The 18,155-nt window shown below is 40.0% G+C and overlaps 1 protein-coding gene across 4 annotated transcripts in view; it reads right to left on the minus strand.

Annotated features, from left to right (window-relative positions):
• CALD1 (caldesmon 1) overlaps positions 1-18,155 on the minus strand; it is a 175,791-nt gene that overhangs the window by 103,747 nt on the left and 53,889 nt on the right. For all 4 annotated transcript variants that reach the window (XM_066184480.1, XM_066184478.1, XM_066184476.1 and 1 more), the window contains one exon: positions 2,656-2,749. The gene's annotated coding sequence lies outside the window, so the exon portion shown is untranslated. Of the gene's footprint in view, positions 1-2,655; positions 2,750-18,155 lie in introns of those variants that run through there.

Consider the following 18,155-nt stretch of genomic DNA (forward strand, 5'->3'; position numbering starts at 1 on the left):
AGCTACTCAATGTGTCCCTTTTACAATTCCTAGGTGCTGTAATTTCTGGAAAATAAAAAATGTTCTTCATCCAGAACTTGGGATGAGTCACAACAGGTTTACTTGTTTGGGTTCACCATTAAATGAAGAATAACTTTCTATACCTAAATGATGTTCTGGCTTTGTTTACAGCCACTGCAAGCAGTTGTAACACCTCTTCAGCAACCCAATGCAACAAAAAAACCCACCAGGCTCTCATCTCTCACAAAATAACTTTTCCCAAATAGTGGCCCAGAGGTCACGTTAGGTCCCAGAAGTTACAGGGAAACTTGGGCAAGATTGAGTTCTGCCCCTTCTTTTCCAAGTAGCAAAAAGGATGGATGAGAGAAGGAAGACCCCATGTTCTTCTAACTTGACCTCAGCACAGTAAAGCCATAGGAAACATCTTCAGAGACTCTACAGAAATGCTTTCAGGCTTGATTATTTAGGAGAAGAGCTGACCAAACCCATTCTTACACAATGTTTCCTAATGGCAAACATCTTTCAACAAAACAAATATTTCCAAGAGAAAATAAAAAAAACCAACATCCCTATCCAGTGACCCTGAACTTTAACCTTTGAGGGTAGCACTTATTTTTGAAAGTAATCCATATAAGCATGTCAGATTGCCTTCCAAATTCAGGTTTGACTGTATTCAAGAACAGAAAACTTAACAGGACTGTCATGATAATACTAAACTGTTACTGCCTTTTATATTCAGATAAAGAGACGGGCCTCATTTCCAGTACAGTGATAATGCTGGTTTTTTTCCTTTCCAAATGAACGTATTGGCCCACAACATTTGCTTTCATGATTTTCTAAAGGCAACTAATGGCCTATTCCATGGTATTTTCATTCACATCCCCTAAAGCCCATCCTCCTCTTCAGCTTTTCCACGTGAAAGTGGAGGTAAAGTATGGAAAATATGATCAGGTTTTGCCTTTTCTTCTTTGTGACAGAATTCTTTCCTTGTCACCTTGACATGCGCTGGGCAGGCACCAGAGGGACTTCAGCATGAGGGAGGTGGAACTTCCTACACTTGGAGAAGATGGCTGAGTTCATGGAGGATGGATTTGCAGATGCAATTGATGAATTAAAAATAAGGAACCAGCTCCAGCTCAGCCTCAGTTTGGAGGGACTGAAGTGCCTTCTTTCAACACCACAGATCTGCCTATAAGTACAACTCCAACTGCTGAGGTATCAGAAACACTCTGGAGGGCAGTCACTGCTCTCTTTGAATCTTTAGCATAGGGAAAAAGGACTTAAATTTATGATCCCATTTGCTTTTGGACAGTATGGTCTTCTTTACCTGGATTCATTTTTTCAAGGAATTTAAATACCTCATAAATACGCTACTCATGGAAGCATGAGGGAACTTAAAGCTAGATACAACTCATGGGAAGAAGTGTTGAAGAGGAAACCTGCTGTTGCAGGAGCATTTAGGCTATTTCTGAATCAAAAAGAAATCCTAATTTTGAAACATCATCATTCCCTACAACTGGAAATACCAGATTGCATCTGGCTTCAGTTTTAAATACTCCCCCCAACAAAAGCTCGAAAGTAACGCAGAACTGCAAAACAACAGCCAGGGCAGAGAACACCGTGCAACGATTGTCAGCCCATTCAGCACTTGCACAAACCTCCTCAGAAGTGTAGGCAAAGTTAAATTTGCTTCCCCAAGGATGATGACAAAACCAGCTGAAATGGGCCTGGACCCAGCAATCCTGATGGGGAGGGAAGGCTGCTGGAGATGAAAGGCAATGCAAGCAGTGTCCAGCCTGCTCCTCCTTCTTGGATTTTGCCAAAAAGAGGGACAGAGGTATAGAGGAGTCCCAGGCATCCAGAGAAAGTGGTCCCTAAGTGGCTCATTGTACCCTGAACTGACTGAAGGTGATGGTATTAAATACATCTGACTCAATGCTAGGGCAATATTTCTGACCCATCATTCTACTGTCACAGGCACTGCTTAAACTTAGAGCCAGTCCACAGTTTGTCTCCAGTCTGGAATTTCCGTATATTGAGGGGCTGAAGTTTACACACGTTATAAACACTTCCTTTAAATGGTTTGTGAGCCCTCACTTGTTCTGGCAGTGAAAGAACAATGTTTGTAAAAACAAGTCTAAGTGTTCCATGTTGTAAGTAGTCAGTAAACACAGTTACTTGGTCTCTCACATACTTCTCAGTGCCTGCTTGCTCTAAAAAGAAGACACAACGGGATAGTAGCACACCAGCATATGATCATAACACAAGTAAATATGATTTAAACCACCCCCACAAGAAAAAACTTGCTAAAATCCAGTGGAGAAACAGAACTTTTAAAAGAATGGCCATACACCTACAAAATTAGAACTGTAAAACACAATGATTTCGAGTTGAAGGTAAAATTCCACGTTAAATGCTTTAAATCTATTATCAATTTTGAGTAAAGGAATCACTGGTGTCAGTGTCACCAGGGGGACAGGAGCCAAGGGTCTACTGCAGGGTTTTCCACTGATTTTTCAGAGCAATTTGGATTAACCTCTAAAGAAACAAGAAAACACACAAGAAAAAAAAAACAAAAACCAAAACTCAAACCGCCCCCAGCTTCTGAATACCACCGGAAAAGAAGTCCGAGGTAAGTTCTTTGCTCATACTCACAGGAAGGCAATCAGAGGAAATATTCTGAGCTTTTCAGAAACAAACCAGCTGCTTGATGAATCAAAATGATGACTCCAGAAAATCAAGGTGATCTCTACACAAAAACAGAGAATAAAGAACCTTATTTAGCAAAGGCATAATTACTCTGTGTTCTTCATTTTTCTTTGGTAAAGTCTTCTTTATGACACTCCTAGAAAGTTAGGGTTTTTTAAAAGTATGGAACAAAAAATGTTTTAAGACATCAACAAAACCCACTGTCAAAAGCTCTAGAAATTAGAATTTGACAACGGAGATCTTTATTTCCCATGATCTCTTAACCAAGTCAGCCACTAAAACATCTTTAAGAAGTGAAGCTGATCCAGACTCCTGTTATTAGAACAAGATGAAACATACTGTCTGACCAGCAGTGAATTTTCACAGCAGAGCCAGGTTTCCAGCACACCCCCCCCCCCCCAAGGATATAGGATATTCCCTGCAGTATGAAACATGTTCAAAAAAGTAATCTGCAAAAGCAGATAAGGAGCAAGATGACAGTCTGTAGATACAAAAATATTCAGTTTTTAAAAAAACTTAAAAGTCAGTACTACAAAATGGGGAAAGAGCTCATAGTAATAAATTTCTACTGGCAAACTGAATTCATTGTTCAGAAGTAAAGGTACAGGAGAAAAAAAACCAAACCCTTAGATCTTAACACACACAGCAATCAACTCTAAATGAGCCAATGACACTCAAAGACTTCTTGGAGTCTGAGGAAGACTCCTCTGAGAATATTAGCTGGCTCACTAAAAGGGCTGCCATGCATTGGGATGAGTTTCCCACTCTGAACACTTCTTGGGTAACCTGGTAGAAACACAGAATGGACACCAGGAAATGCAGTAAACATTCACAAGCTTCAGTGAACTGGAGTATTTTTCCCCCAAGACAGGCTCTGCATTCAGCTGCCTCTTTGAGAGACACACCAGAGAAAAAATAAAAACTGCAGGCTTTCTCCAGAGAGCCTCTCATGTTCCGTTGTTCTCTTTAGAACCAAGGACCTTCATGCTGAACATCCTGCAGCCAACATGGGAAATGGATTATTTTAAAATCAACCTATTTTCAGGTATTTTAAGACTATAGCGGGGGTTGGGTACTTGCATTCATTTCTGGTTATTCACTGGAAAGTCAGACTTTTGAGGACTCAATACAAATGACTGTTCTGTAATTTAAACAACCATTTTACAGTCTGGTCTCTAGGTTTTAAGACACCTGTCACTGATTCACATTATTGTAAATACTGGGGTGGCCAAAGCCAAGAATTTGACCCAATGTATTAGGAGTTTCAGTATTAGATTCAAGAGATCTCAACCCTCATTTGATGCTGAGCATTACTCTGCATATATCACATAAGAAAAAAGAACAGTGTAAGAAGACATCCCTGATTATCGGCATATGAAAGGAACCACCAAGAGCTTTATATCTTCTTCCTCTCCCTGGTTACCAAGAGCAGACCAAGCTCTATCAGTCCAGAGCTTCAACTCATGAATAACAAGGTCCTTCCAGGTCACTGAATTAATTCCAACTTTTCCATTAAATTGAAAATCTTGCTGTGCTCATTTCTATTGTTTAGTGTGCTCCACTTGACTCTCAGCAGGAAAAACTTCAAGACATTCAGATCATGCTTTTGGAGGGTCCTGGGTCTAAAAGCCCTATTCTACCTCAGACTATTTGTTCTCTTTCAATCTCTTCAAGATTTCTAAAATGGAGACAACCCCCAAAAATATTTTCATTTTCACTCCCGCAGTCGTGAAGACCTTTTCTGCTGTTCTCATTCTATTTGCTCTGCTCTAAAGCAGCACTTTTCTGAATCAAGTTCAACATAATTTGTGATGTCAATAAAATGACTGAAATATTCTCTCAGTGTTTGCCTTTCAAAAGAGCTTCTATCTCATCACAATTCCATTGTAAACTTACAATAAAGGGTTAGGAACAATTTAAGAAACAGGTAATTTCCATACAATGTAAGCATGAAAAGGAAGTTCAAGCCCAGGTCAAAAAACAGATTCAATAAATCCAAAAAACCCCCCAATCCAACAAACATCCCTCATGTTTGGACACACTCTGGGCTATAATCTTCAGTGGTAAAATTGGCACCATTTTTACTGATTCTTCAGTCCTTCAAATTCCCCTGACCATGAACTTTGGGTTCATGTTCTGCTCTCATTTGTGCAATGGCATTAACAGTATCCCAGACCTAGGCACACACCCAGCACTGCACACTCAACACTCAATTTCCAGCTAACATGGGTACTAGATTCCTAGATAACACAGGACAGTAGCCACTAAATACAATTTTAGTAACAGAAAAGCTTTTATCAGAAGTCCTTAAAACTCCTTGATCAGAAATATTTTGTGGCTTAAGGAACTCAGGAGCTGCTGCTCTCTTGATTATAGAAACTGGGGAAATCAAATCACATCCAAGGTCATTCAGCAGTTGACCTGTGACTTTAAATGTGGCTTGGGGAGGGTTATTAAAAGTATAGACATGCACACACAAAGAGAAGCATGGTTTCAATCCCCTCTGCTCTGCTAATGAATTTGGTTCCATTACACCTGGTAGCTTTGAGTGGAAATAAAGTTATGGAGCCCAGTTATCAAACTCTGTATTGCAGGTATTCCATTTTATCCAAGAGATCCCAGCAGTGATCAATATCGGTGGTTTAGAGTAGAACATAGGGACAGGGAAAATATAAAATGATGCTTCCCATAAATACTCTACAGCAGCTTGTGACTTCCAGAATGCCTGAGTCAAAGGTGGAATCCATATATTTACTGATCTCCAGGGCAGCTTTTTTCCGTTAGGTTCAGCAGCTGCCAACACTGAAAAAAATCCCTTGACAGAGTCATCACTCACCTAATGCACATCTAGCTCTGGTACGCACACGGAAAATATTCAGCACTGCATCCCACATGATGGAACAATCCCAAACCCGACAGCATGGTGGCTAAAAAGCTGTCTTGGAAATAGCACACCTGGGTTTCAGTCCCACTTATATATGTAATCACTTAGGAAAATTAAATTACATCAGTAGGAGAGAATGGGAACACAAAGAATAGTTGAAAAGTGCATGTGAGCATTCTTTGTGACAAAGAAGGTAACCCAATCCACCTACTGCATTCTGAGTTAGCAATTTATTAGATTAAAGAACTCATCCTCTAGTCTGTAAAAATAGCAAATATTTCATGGGATCACAGAACAGTTCAGGTTAGACCACACCTCTGGAGACCACCCAGTCCAATTCCCTGCTCCAAGCAGGTTCTCCCAGCACCATGTCCATTTGGGGTTTGGCTATTTCCAAGGATGGAGACACCACAGCCTCCCTTGGGAATCTGTTCCAGTGTTATCTCTCACAGTAATAAAGCTCTTCCCTACTATTAAATGGAACTTTTTTAAATTTCAATTTCTGTCCTTTCACTGGCACCTTTAAGAAGATTCTGGTTTGGTTGTTTTTATTGTCATCTGACCCCATTTCCACAGTAACAGAGTCACAGTGTGTGACAGCCACAGAGTGGCTGTTAAGCTTGAATCTAATTCCAGTCACACCTAAGAATTTTTATCCATAGATTTCAATATTGGCTGTTAAGAATAACAATAATAATAATTGCAAATTATTTCTTTTCCCTCGAGTCATGAAAACAACAGCAGGAAACCACCTTTAAAAAAAAAAGTCTAGGTGAAGTATTTCTTTGAATACCCATTTTTTCCAGAACTACTTTTCTCCTTTTGATTTTTATGTTATCATTGTTGTCATGTAGTTTCTTTACTTGGGAAGATATTACAGAGGAAGCACTTAAAACTTTTCCTTGGACATGCTGTATGCAAGAAGGCAGCTTTCCTATAAAGGATTTGGCAAACAAGTGTTGTCAGTAGGAGAGGGGACAAGAAGCCTCAAACTCATCCATGACTAGGATAACCAAAACAGGTGCCCAAGGAATTTGTTCTCTATCATGACCTAGAAAGGGGAGGTGTGTTAACACCTGTGAGTTGCTCATCCAGACACTTAAATGGAGCTCATCATTACAAAACAACAGTTCAAAGTAAATAAAAACACCTCATGCAGCAATATACTTGAGTTAAACTTAAAAACCGTAATCAAATCCCACTGGCTTCAGGCTAAACACACATTTACATGCTCTGTTGAACACAGTTTGCTTTACCTGAGCTCTGCCTCAGGCAAAGGAGGTGCAACCACCTCCTGGGGGAAAAGTTTTGTGAAGGAGAAAGATCTTCCCCCTCCCTTGTGCCACACTACCAAGATCCTCTTAATGAGAAGAAACTCATCCAACCTCCTCAGTTACAGAAAATGACAAATTTCCCCTCCACCATCATAAAATGCCAGTTATCCTTATGCTGACTTGAGTAGCAGGGCACCCTAATGTGGTGGAAAGTCCCATTTCTTGAGGAAAGTCACTCTTACATTCACAATGTTGCTCGCTCAGCAAAAGAGAGAGCATTCTACACATACTGGCACAGAGCAGGAAAGAAAGCATAGTGATTCCTGAGGTTAAACACAACCAAAAGGAGGACCAGGTACAGCTTGTGCTGAGTGAAAGTAGATTGAGAGATCTTTGCATGGTGATTCCTGAAAGCAGAGGCTACCAAATAAGCAAAGTATATGTGCATCTGAGCAGATGTGGGCTGGAACAGCATCCTTGGCCGTGCAAATACAGCACTTGCTTCCTTCTCTGGCCACATTTGTGCTGCTAAGCAGAAACCATTTGCTAACCTTGCTAACCACACAGCAGTCACTCGCATGAGCAGAAAACCAGACTGCTCGTCTCTTCCTGCTTTGATCAGCAGTTACTGACCACAGGAATAAACAGAAGGCTGTGCTCCTCAGCTGCTCCATGCAGGATCCGCTGTTCCCACAAGGACATCAGTGACAGCAGGGACAGGCCAAGCCTGTTCCAGAGGAGCCCTTTGTCCTCACGTAAACCTCGCTCGCCAACAGAGTAGTGACACGCAGGGCAAGGAAAAGACAGCTGAAGGAGAGAATCCCCCTCTCAAACTGTGTGTTTGGAAGAGCAAACATTTTAAAATTGAAAAGTCAAAGCTTGAGATATCCTGGTTTTCAATCTGGAAATTGAGCACAAGCTCTCCTACATCACTGGCAGCGGATACAAGCATGTCTGCTACAGAACGTGCTTCTGAAGGGAACTATTTACTGCTAATAAAAAAGTCCCAAATTTCTTGCAAATTTGCTGTCCTGTTTAGAAAAGGGTTCCAGAAAGCTTAGTGCTCTAATCCAAATTGTTAATAATCCATAAAGAATACTGCATAATAATTCAGAAAGTAGTCTCTTCTAAGAGATAGTAAACGGAAACTGCCTGCTTTAAAGCATATTTTGACAGCTGCTAGCATCATTCAACATTTCAAATAAAAGAATCTGCTCAAAAGAAACACAGAAAGGAAGCTAAAAAAATTGAAACAACAAAAAGGTTTCTTGTGAAAGCTCTGATTTTCTCCTCCTCTTCAGCTATTGAATGGAAACACACTAGTGGGATGGGTGTTTGAAGAGAGGGAGCTGCAGGGAAAATTCTGTGAGCTGTATCCTTTTCAGAGAAGTTAAATTAATGGCATTTCTGAGAAGAATTTTGATTGACAGGATTAGGACTAGCACTAAAAGTTACTATTTGTGGATCCTGGAGCTCACAGCTCCCATAAAAATAAAACAGTTCAGAAAAGAGCTTTGTGCAAATGAAGGCATTCCCTCAGCAGGGAAGGTTCATGTGAACCTTTTCTGTGGCTTCCCTTCACATGGGTTTTTCTGTGCAGACAGGATAGCAGAAAGTCCCTGGAGAACACCCACCCCATGAGGCAAAAGGTTTGATTCCATTTTCTAGGTTAGTCCTTGGGGAAGGTTTCTCAAAGGAGTAAAAATTAAACCCTAAAAACGAATGTTCCCAAATTATGTGGAGGGAAACATTTGGTTCCACTTTCTTTTCTATTGGATTTATTTCAGCTTTTAGTTCAGACTAACTTTTAGTTTCCAAACTCCTACCTCCTTCCTACTAAGACAATCTAGTGTTTTCCTAGTTACACTCAGCTCAAAAGATTTCAATTCTCTAATTGCCTATAAAGACTTGGGACAAATGACTAAGTTGACCACAAGTATTGTGTTTTATTTGATTATTGTCAAATCTTTAAGTACTATCTCAAATAAACCATCTTTACAAGGGGTAATGCATTACATGCCAAAACAAGAAACGAAATGAGCCAAAGCTGCTCCATTGCAAAAGCAAGGGAAGGACACAGCATTCCAGTTCCCACAGGAAGCACACACCAGTTTACTGAACCATCCTCCAGAAAATTTGAAATAGAAGAAGAAAAAAAAATTGATTCCTTTCACTTTCTACATCCCTTCTCTATCACCTTTCTCACAGGATAACCCAGTTCAGATCCACTTAATCTATCCCAGAAGTTTTCATGTGTCTCGTTTGCATCACATCTTGATGCTTTTGCCCCATTTTTTCCTCTGCTCTTCTCCTGCTTTCCTTCACTGTACAGCTCTCCAGCTTGTTTACTCACTCCTGTTCACATCCTTGCTACACCAAATTTGAACCAATGTCTTGGCCCAGATTCTCTTTCTCCTTCTTCTTGTTGTCCTGATATCTCCTACCTCTGATCCTATCAGTTTTGGGGGGTGTTCCCATAAATCTCCAATCTCTCCCTTTTTTGTGCTTTTAAAATGCTTGGATAATGTAATTTCTTCAAATTATGAGCATTCATATGCATTTGGTCTTGCCTTTCTGCCTTTTGACTGAGGCAAGATGAACAGAGCTAAACTTTCATGGAGGAAAAGTATCACAGTGCACCAGAATGCTGCCACTTACTCAGGAATAATGCAAAAAAACCCCAAAACAAACAAACAAACAAACAAAAAACAAAAAACAAACAAAAACACAAAAAAACCACCAAAACAAACAAACAACAAAAAAAAAAAAAAAAAAAAAAAAAAAAAAAAAAAAAAAAAAAAAACAAACAAACAAAAAAAAACACACCACCCAGACAAAGAACTTTTTTGAACTGGCTTTATTAGGTAGGGAAAGCCTGCAAATCAGGCATCACCAAGGAGTGTCCCAGTAGTCAAATTATTGGTGATTAATACCTATATCTTCTTCCATAGTCTGTTTCCAGTGACCCAACAAACCAGTACTTTTATTCCAACTACTGCCTGGGAACAGCTGGAGGTTTGATGTTTTCAGCTCCCACTGCTGCTGGCAGCATTTAATAGAGATGACTGGCACACAAACCTTTAGGGCTACAGCATTACCATCTCAACTTTAATTAGATTAAAAATGCCTGCAGAAAGGAGCAGATATGCCTGAGCACTCAAGGGCCTCTAGATGTCTACTCAAATGTTGAAATTTTAGTCTACTCAGGAAAGCAGACTGATTGTTACAGATGGGCACCATCAACTCCACTACATGAGTGATCAGCTTTGTCACCAGGTGCTGACTTCTTCCTGTCACGCCCCATGGATGGAGGAGATTAGTTTGCAGAAGGCATGGCAAGCATGTCTATTTTCTCACTTTTCACTCAACATGCAAACACAAAATCTGGCAGTTTGCAATCCGTCATTTAGAGCAAAAAACCACCAAGGCTGCTTGTCAGCCTTCAAGCACTACCTGTGCGCTCAGTGACACCTGAGCTTTGCCAAACCCACTCCATTTATTTTAATGAACTACAACTCATAAGTTCCAAATGCAGGTTTAAATCTCTCATCGCTTCTCAGCCATATAAACAGCAAGGAATGTGCACATAGAAAAAAGTTATCCTGGTCACACCTATAACTTTTCCAAAAGGAAGAAATACTCAGGTACTGTAGATGAGAATCAAGATGACTGAGACCCAGCTGCTTGTTTAGACTGATAGTCTTGCTTTCAGTGGTAGGAAATATTACACAAAATCCATGTAATGCATACAAGTTAAGTGCAAATGATGAAAGAAATCAGCAAGGGAAAAGAGGCCAGAGAGCTGTTGTGATGGAAGAATAGCAGCTGGGAAAACTGAAGTCAGCTATGTTATTTTTTAATTAAAAATAAACATAGCCTTTGTTGCCAAGGGATTGGTTAGCATTCCATTTTAAAGGGAAGAAAAAAAAAAAGGAATTTTGTTTTATTTCATTCTCATTCCCCTCCTAACCTCCCTCCCCTCTCTGTCCCCTGTCAAAAATTTATTTATAGATTTTGTAAAAAGAACATGGTCATAAAATTTAGTTCAGCCTGCAGCACCACACTGAACCACCTATTTTTAAGGCATTCTCTTTCTCTCCCACCAATCCCTCTTTGAATTAAAATAGTCAGACTACCATTTTCATTTTCTTAATTATTTTGTCTTCTGCTGCTGAGGTCTGTGCTGGCAGCACCAGTATGGATGACTAAAGTGCTCGTGTATGAAGGATAAAAACCCTGTTTGGACAGCCCTTTTAATGAAGGTTTCAGCAGAGCCATGTTAATCCTTCCAAGTTCAGCCTTGCTTCTTTTTGACACTAAAGCAGCTTTTGCTCACATCTGCTAGGGGGTTGTCCCAGTTTTTATGAAATTTGCTTGGGTCCAAGACCAGTGAAGATCTTCCATTTTTTTTTTCTTTGCGGTCCTCACTTCACAAACAGGAGTGTGGAGCCACATAGCAGAGAAAAACCAAAGAATCCAAAGACTCACTTCAGAATTTTCACGCACTCCAAGGACTCAGAGGTTAACAGTTTTTAAAGGCTGACTACTCCACTAGCCTCTTTACCCAGAGCTTTTCATTCATTCATCTTCCACGTTTCTTCTGTGCTTTTATTATGCCTGACATCAGAGAAGGTTTCTTCTACCAAGGTCTTCTCTACACAGCTTCCACATCACATTCCAAAACCTTATCAGGCATAATCAACTTCTACTTTCTCGCTCACCATCTGCTTTGCTAGTTATACATTTTATTTGAGATGTTTTAGGCCATTACTCATATGAAATACATATCCAGAGGCAGTTACAATTGTTCTGACAAAATACGTAGGAGTTGATGGGGCAAACCTCCCCAAACCAGATCAATGAAATGGATCTCTTCTGTAGAAATATCCATCTTCAGCTGAGCAAATACATCAGTTCTGGTTGAACCAAAGAAAAGTCTATCTAATGATTAAGCATTAAGCTAAGTGGTAAGAAAAGAGAATTAAGGTGAAGTAAAAATAATTGCATGTACATCCTGCACCTCAGGTAAGTACCACCATGTCATTGGCCTAAACGGTTCAGATGTGGGATTGTTTGCTACCTGCACTACCTGGAATCACTCCAGCTTACATTAAAAGAAAAAGGGAAAATAACTATTTAATTATTCACTCAGTGCAGAGCAACTACAAAGAGAGTCATGGCCAGTAACAGCACAGTGCAGGATAGCAAGTGAACCCACATTTTCACAAGAGAAAGACCCAATATTCACCCCCAGCTGCACAAAGTGGCATTTCAACCTTCAATCTTGCACAGAGATCTGAAAATAGATTAGACTGAAAGTGTGGCTCTCTTTCTACTTTCCTGTTTAACACACTCCTTCTATGCATTCCAATGAATTTTCAGAAAGATTTTGAATTCATGAAAATTTAAAGACAAATATTTTTTCCTCCAGCTCTGGTCAATATCTGCTGACTCACATCCAGATTCCTCTAGTATTTGAATCTTCCATTGACTCCAGAGAAAATTTGTGGTTGACCACAGAGCAAAAGCTTAGCTAACTAAATACCATAAGGCATATGATTTGCCATGCAACAATAACCACAGGAGAAAGAGGATATGGGGTTGCAAAACATTTTTCTTTATGCTTTGCATATTTTTTGGAATAGGAGAGATAACCACATTAGGCAAAGCAATGTGTTTGTTTTGTCTCAAGGACATTGGCTCACAAATAAATATTACTGCAACTAGTTAGAGTTCAAGCCATTGTTGCCCAAACTGCAAAAGAAAAAAAAAAAGAAAAAAACCAAGGCTTTTGGAAATCAAATGTTATTCTTCATCCCAACAAAATATAATTAACTCAACAGTTTAGTGACCAGCAGTACACAACAGAATGAATTCTGGGTATCTAAGCATCAAAGCACGACGCTGAAACATTCTATGAACATTAACTCTGGTTTGTGGCAATACAAAATTGGATTAGAAAACAAGAGAAAGGCTGTGAGACAAATAACTTGGCACTGCCAGATCCTAAGCATTCTAAGCTTCAGCCTCCTTGGGTTTTACACCAATTTCCCTGTAAGAGTAGATTTTAGTTGAATTACACATGGTTGGAGGGACAGTTTTGTCTTTCAGATGGTCACTTGCTGCCAAAGCCTAATGGTTATGTGAACATAGAGAAGTCAGAGAGGTTTCTCAGTGAAACTTTCTTTTCCAGGTAGGGTGACTATTTGACTACCAAAATAGAAACTTCCTAATTCTTACTATTGAGAGGGATTCTATTATCCTTCTCAGACTAATTTTGTTTTCCTTCAAGATCCACAACAGCTCAGTCTAAAAACCAAACCCAAGCAAAATCTTTGGGAGGTTCCTTCCATTGCCTGTAACATGGGAGGGAGAGCACAACGACAAATTCTGAGCAGGGGAACCAAAATAAACCTCAATATGCAAGGGGAGGACAGAATATCCTGTCCAGAGGGAAAGAGTTGTTATAAACTAAAAAATGCTATCAGTCTTTTTATTCAGAAGAACAGTCACAGCAGCAAGAATTACAGTGATTTTGCTGTTTTAAAATGCTGGGATGCTTCTCTCACCACCCAACAGCACTATTTTGTCTTTTATATCTCAGACCACGGAGCTAAGCCACTGAAAATGCAAGCATGTGCCAAAATGGGCAAAACACTCAAGACCATTAACGTGTCCCATTTACATCTGGCAAACAGAAAATACAGTGCTATTTACAGCCCTTTGATATTTCTTTGTTTCTCATGGGAAATTTGTTGATGTTGTCTCTTGCCAGCTCTCATTGTTAGCAACACTCATGGAGAGTTTATTAATTTTATGTCTTGATGCCATTTGTCCAAAGCAACCTTTTAATAAGGGTCACATTAGATTAAAAAACAGCAAAAGTATCATATGGGCATCAGGACTGATTCACAAGTGGAATTCAAGAAGACTGACACTTGAATTTTATGTATTTCTTATTCAAAAAACAGAACTCTCTTGTCTGGCCTCCGGATTTCCTTGATCTTTAAGTTGTAGAAATATACAAAACTAAACAATAGTTGCCCACTCCACTAATTTCTCCTACCCTGTAATACACAAAAACACAGTTCAAAGAACTTTTCTATTTGAATACACTCCATCTTCCCTTCCCAGTCCTGCTGAAAATCTGTGAATGACGCAGCTCATATGTGAAGTGCTGCCTGCATTCATCCACTCCGTGGGGGCCAAGTTAACACTTCTCCCAGCTGAGAGCATGACTATTTTATCTGACAGAATTTGTCTATTCCATCAGACTTCCCACATTGTGCCAATGACAGGAAGCCACCACCGGCTTAGGTTAATTTCTTTTGGTGTAAGTCAGAGAGAGGATCTCTGGTCTCCACAGCCCCCAGTTAAATTAAAATTAAATTTATTAGGCCACGCTACCTACCACAGCTTACATCTCCTTTATGAATACTTAAAATAACATTGCCACCTGTAGCAGAGTGAAAAAAGCTGACAGGAGGAAAAGCTGTAGAAACAAATCTGCGCTGTGCTTCAGAAAAAAACCACACAACACAAGGATGAAAGAGGAAAATTGAAGCAACAGGAAAGAAGGTGTTAAAAAAAAGAGAAGCAGTGATATATAGGCATCAAAAAAGATGAAAGAGATGGGCAGAACAATTGGCACAAAGGGAATGAGACAGGTTTAGCAATAGACACTTGGATAGGTCCTTTACACCAGAGGCCCAAAGCAGCTCTTACATCACCTCCACCTGTTGCAGCTGCATGGTGTCTCTTCAAGGCATAAAGACGTTATTCTTTTATATTTAGAATATATATTTAGTATATGTAGCATCCTCTGTGGTGCTTGTCCCCTCTTCAGGCATCAAAAAGACAGATGATCTGCACTGCTGGATTTTGTGTCTAGTAAAGAGGCCCACACACCAGCACAGAAGGAATCTGTGTTTAACTGTCAGATAGGAGGAGTGCACAAAAAGCCTTATGATAACAAATACTTCATGAACAGGGCTCATTCCACCTGTGTGTCCAGAAACAGGAGACTAGAAATAGATAATCAAAGAAAGGGGGGAGGGGGGGGGGAAAGAGAAAAATGAGGGTTTGAGAAGTGAAATGGCTGGTGCTGTAGCACTTAGTTTAATCTACAAAACAGCTTTCGTCAAAACAATTAGATTGTTCTCCTCTGAGCCATTCATCATCTCAGATATTTTTCTAATTTTGACTTCTACCCACTAGAGATCAGAAACCTTAAAAAAATTATCATCTAGGGATTCCTCTGCTGGAATTTGGACCGGCCTGCATAATTCCTGCAGACAGTGCTCCTTGACTTTTTCCCACAGACCTCACTATTGCAGTGCAATGCCTGGAATGCCAGCTCCAGAAATTGGGCAGAGCACTGGTGAGAGCAGTGGCAGTGGGGCAGCCCACTCAGGCACAGGGTGACTTCCAGTTAATGCTTGGCTACTTTGAATTTTCCATCCAGGGTGCCAGAAATGGACAGTAGATTTAGTGATCCTTCCAGTAGCAAATCCCCAATCCCAGTCATGGCGTTGCCCTCTGCATATCTGTGGGAAATGAAAAGAGCTGCATTCCAGCATGAGGAAAGCAGAGTTGAAACTCCACACAGAGAAGGCTTCAAGTAATACTTTATTATCTCTTCACCTGGCTAAATCTCTATGGTTTCTTGCAATACACAAGTACAAATATATTTCTCCTCACTTTTGGTCAACATTCAACGACATTGAAATTTTTGTTTCTGTCCGTGGTATGCATAGGATTTCCACTGCAATAATGAGTGATTCCAAGTTTTCACTCTCATAACAAACCTGTGAAGGAAGAAGTCATTTCTGTTCTCATTTTACAAAAGGCTCATTATAAAAGAAGGAAAATAACTTGTACAGGAACAGATATGTTCTGTGAATGAAGACCTTACATGGGAGCCTCCCAGTGTGTCAAGCAGTGAAAATGTTTTATTATTATTATTATTTGGGTTTTTTTACAGGAAAAAAAAGAGACCACTTTCTCTGAAAGAAACAAATTATTCATTTCCTAGAAACACAAAACTGGTTTCTGTCAAATTCTTTCAGTGGTGTGCTCTGAAAAGAGAGAGAGGGCAGTGACAGATGTGGCAGAAGATGATAAACTGTTGCCTTCTCCAGAAATAGCAATTCCATTGCTCTCAGCTTCCTTGCTTGAGCCAGAACCAAAGCACACATTTTACACAGATTGAAGGGCCTCTTTAAACAACCATAAATGACATCTAAATCATTTAAAATAATGGAGGAAAGAAGAGGATGTAAAAAACAGAGGAAGCTTCAGACAAGTCTCAAGTATTGTCTTGTTCTAAGCCTACAAAACAGCAGCAATATCTTTAGAGTCCCTTTAGAACTGCAACAGGATCACCTGTGCTTGACCAAACCTCTCTGAACATAATACAGGAAAATATCCATCGAGTTAATGCAGACACAGGGATTTCTCAGCCCCCAAAGAGCATAGATCTTCAAGATTGATCTAATAGAATTTCAGACAGATATTCATGAGAAATCTGGCTGTCTGAAACAAATTTTTACTTAGGTGACAGTCTTAGGAGTTCTTGAAATCAGGATGCAAAAAAAAATGTATCTATCATTGCTTTCCTCATTCTTTCAAAGAGGAAGATATTCCCTGGGGGCATTCAGAAGTGGTGTGTGGTAGGTACATCTGCACTCTGATGAAATCTCAAGTCTTTCTGAATTATTTGTCCTTCTTCCATGAGGTGTCCATGGCCTAAGTCTCCCAAGCAGACCAACAAACTGTAAACCAAGCTCTTCTATTCTTAGAGAAAAAACCTCATAAAAATTTTTCCATTCCCAAATTCCTCTGTTGATTGATTTCTCTCCATTTTTAAATACCTGCTGCCTCAATACAAAGACTGCCTGGTTGTACACAGCAGTAATGGGCTGGTTTGCTCTCTTTGGTACCCTTCACACCACCTCCTTGGTGACAAGCCCACAACCAAGCAATGATTGATCACACCATCAGTGTAAACTTCATTGCTAGAGCAGAAAAGTGGGGGGGGGGGGGGGGGGGGGGGGGGTGTGAAAGTAAAAGAAATAAACAAAAAAAACCACCAAAAACCTCACATGTACCAAAGTTCAATCTTGTTTTTACAACTGCAGTCTCTGACTAACACACAAATAGTTTCTTTTAGGAAGAAAAAGCTGCACTACTTCAATGAGAAGTACAATTCTGAACAGATGCAGCTAAGCCCTGACAAATCCCTGGGTAGACAAAGTTATTTCAGTTTGAGAGCTTAGAGTGTGACTGGAAGTCCGAACACTTTGAAGATGACATAAATCAAAGCAGCCTCTCCTTCAACATGGTGATTTCCTCTGCTTGAAGTTCCTTCCACTTTGAGAGAATGGATATATGCTAGTCTCTCAAAGCAATACACACTGTTCACTAGGAGCATGCAAAGTACTTTTTTTAAGGGGAGAAAAATGAGCTTTTTTTTCCTCATGTCTGCTTGTACAGCTTAAAAACTTGTTATAATGACATGGTGCTGGGTGACTACTTTGACTGTAGAACAATGACAGAAAATCAGCTTTTCTCCAACTTAAATGCAGAGGGAAAATTCAGCACCATGGCATGAGGGAAGTGTGGCTACAAGTACTCTGGTAGTCACAAGCCTGTGCCAGTGGGGGTTTCAGTATGTTTTTGAGAATAGGACTATAGGATTCATGACAGATTTCTGGTTCTGCACTTTCTCCCACCTCCACACCAGGATCTTTAGGGCAACCAGATCATTAGCTCAGTTTCCTCTGGGATGTCTTTAGATGTCTCATGTGAAAGTAGCCAGCTCAGTTACCAGAAGTCATTTCAAGAATGTGAGCAGTGAGATTCAGCTGAGGAACTGCTCAGTCCTAGCAGTACAAACTACCATGGCTGTGCAGTTGGTCTCTCCAGAAGCAAAAATCCTGGGATCACTCTGTACCAGGGAGGAACTACAGGATTATACCTGTTCAGCTGGTCTGAAGGATGAGAACACCTTATGGATCTTGTTCTTGCAACAGTTTTCCCCAGCTCTTTCCTCTACTCTGAAATAACAAACACCACACACACAATGCAACATGAAGCTTTTCACATGCTTTACACAATCCAAAGACTGATTTCCAGCCTCAAAACTATAATTTGTCCACAAGACATAAGCTGAACTTCATTTATGTACTAGCATCCCCACTGGGGGTATGTTGCTCCATGTATTATCATATTCACTTCTAATAACTCCAGAGAAAAATCCCTATTTAGGCCTACAGATTGTTACATCA

This window comes from Chamaea fasciata, unplaced genomic scaffold (assembly GCF_029207755.1).
Source record: "Chamaea fasciata isolate MVZ Bird 193981 ecotype frontalis unplaced genomic scaffold, bChaFas1.0.hap1 SCAF_5, whole genome shotgun sequence".
NCBI lineage: Eukaryota > Metazoa > Chordata > Aves > Passeriformes > Sylviidae > Chamaea > Chamaea fasciata.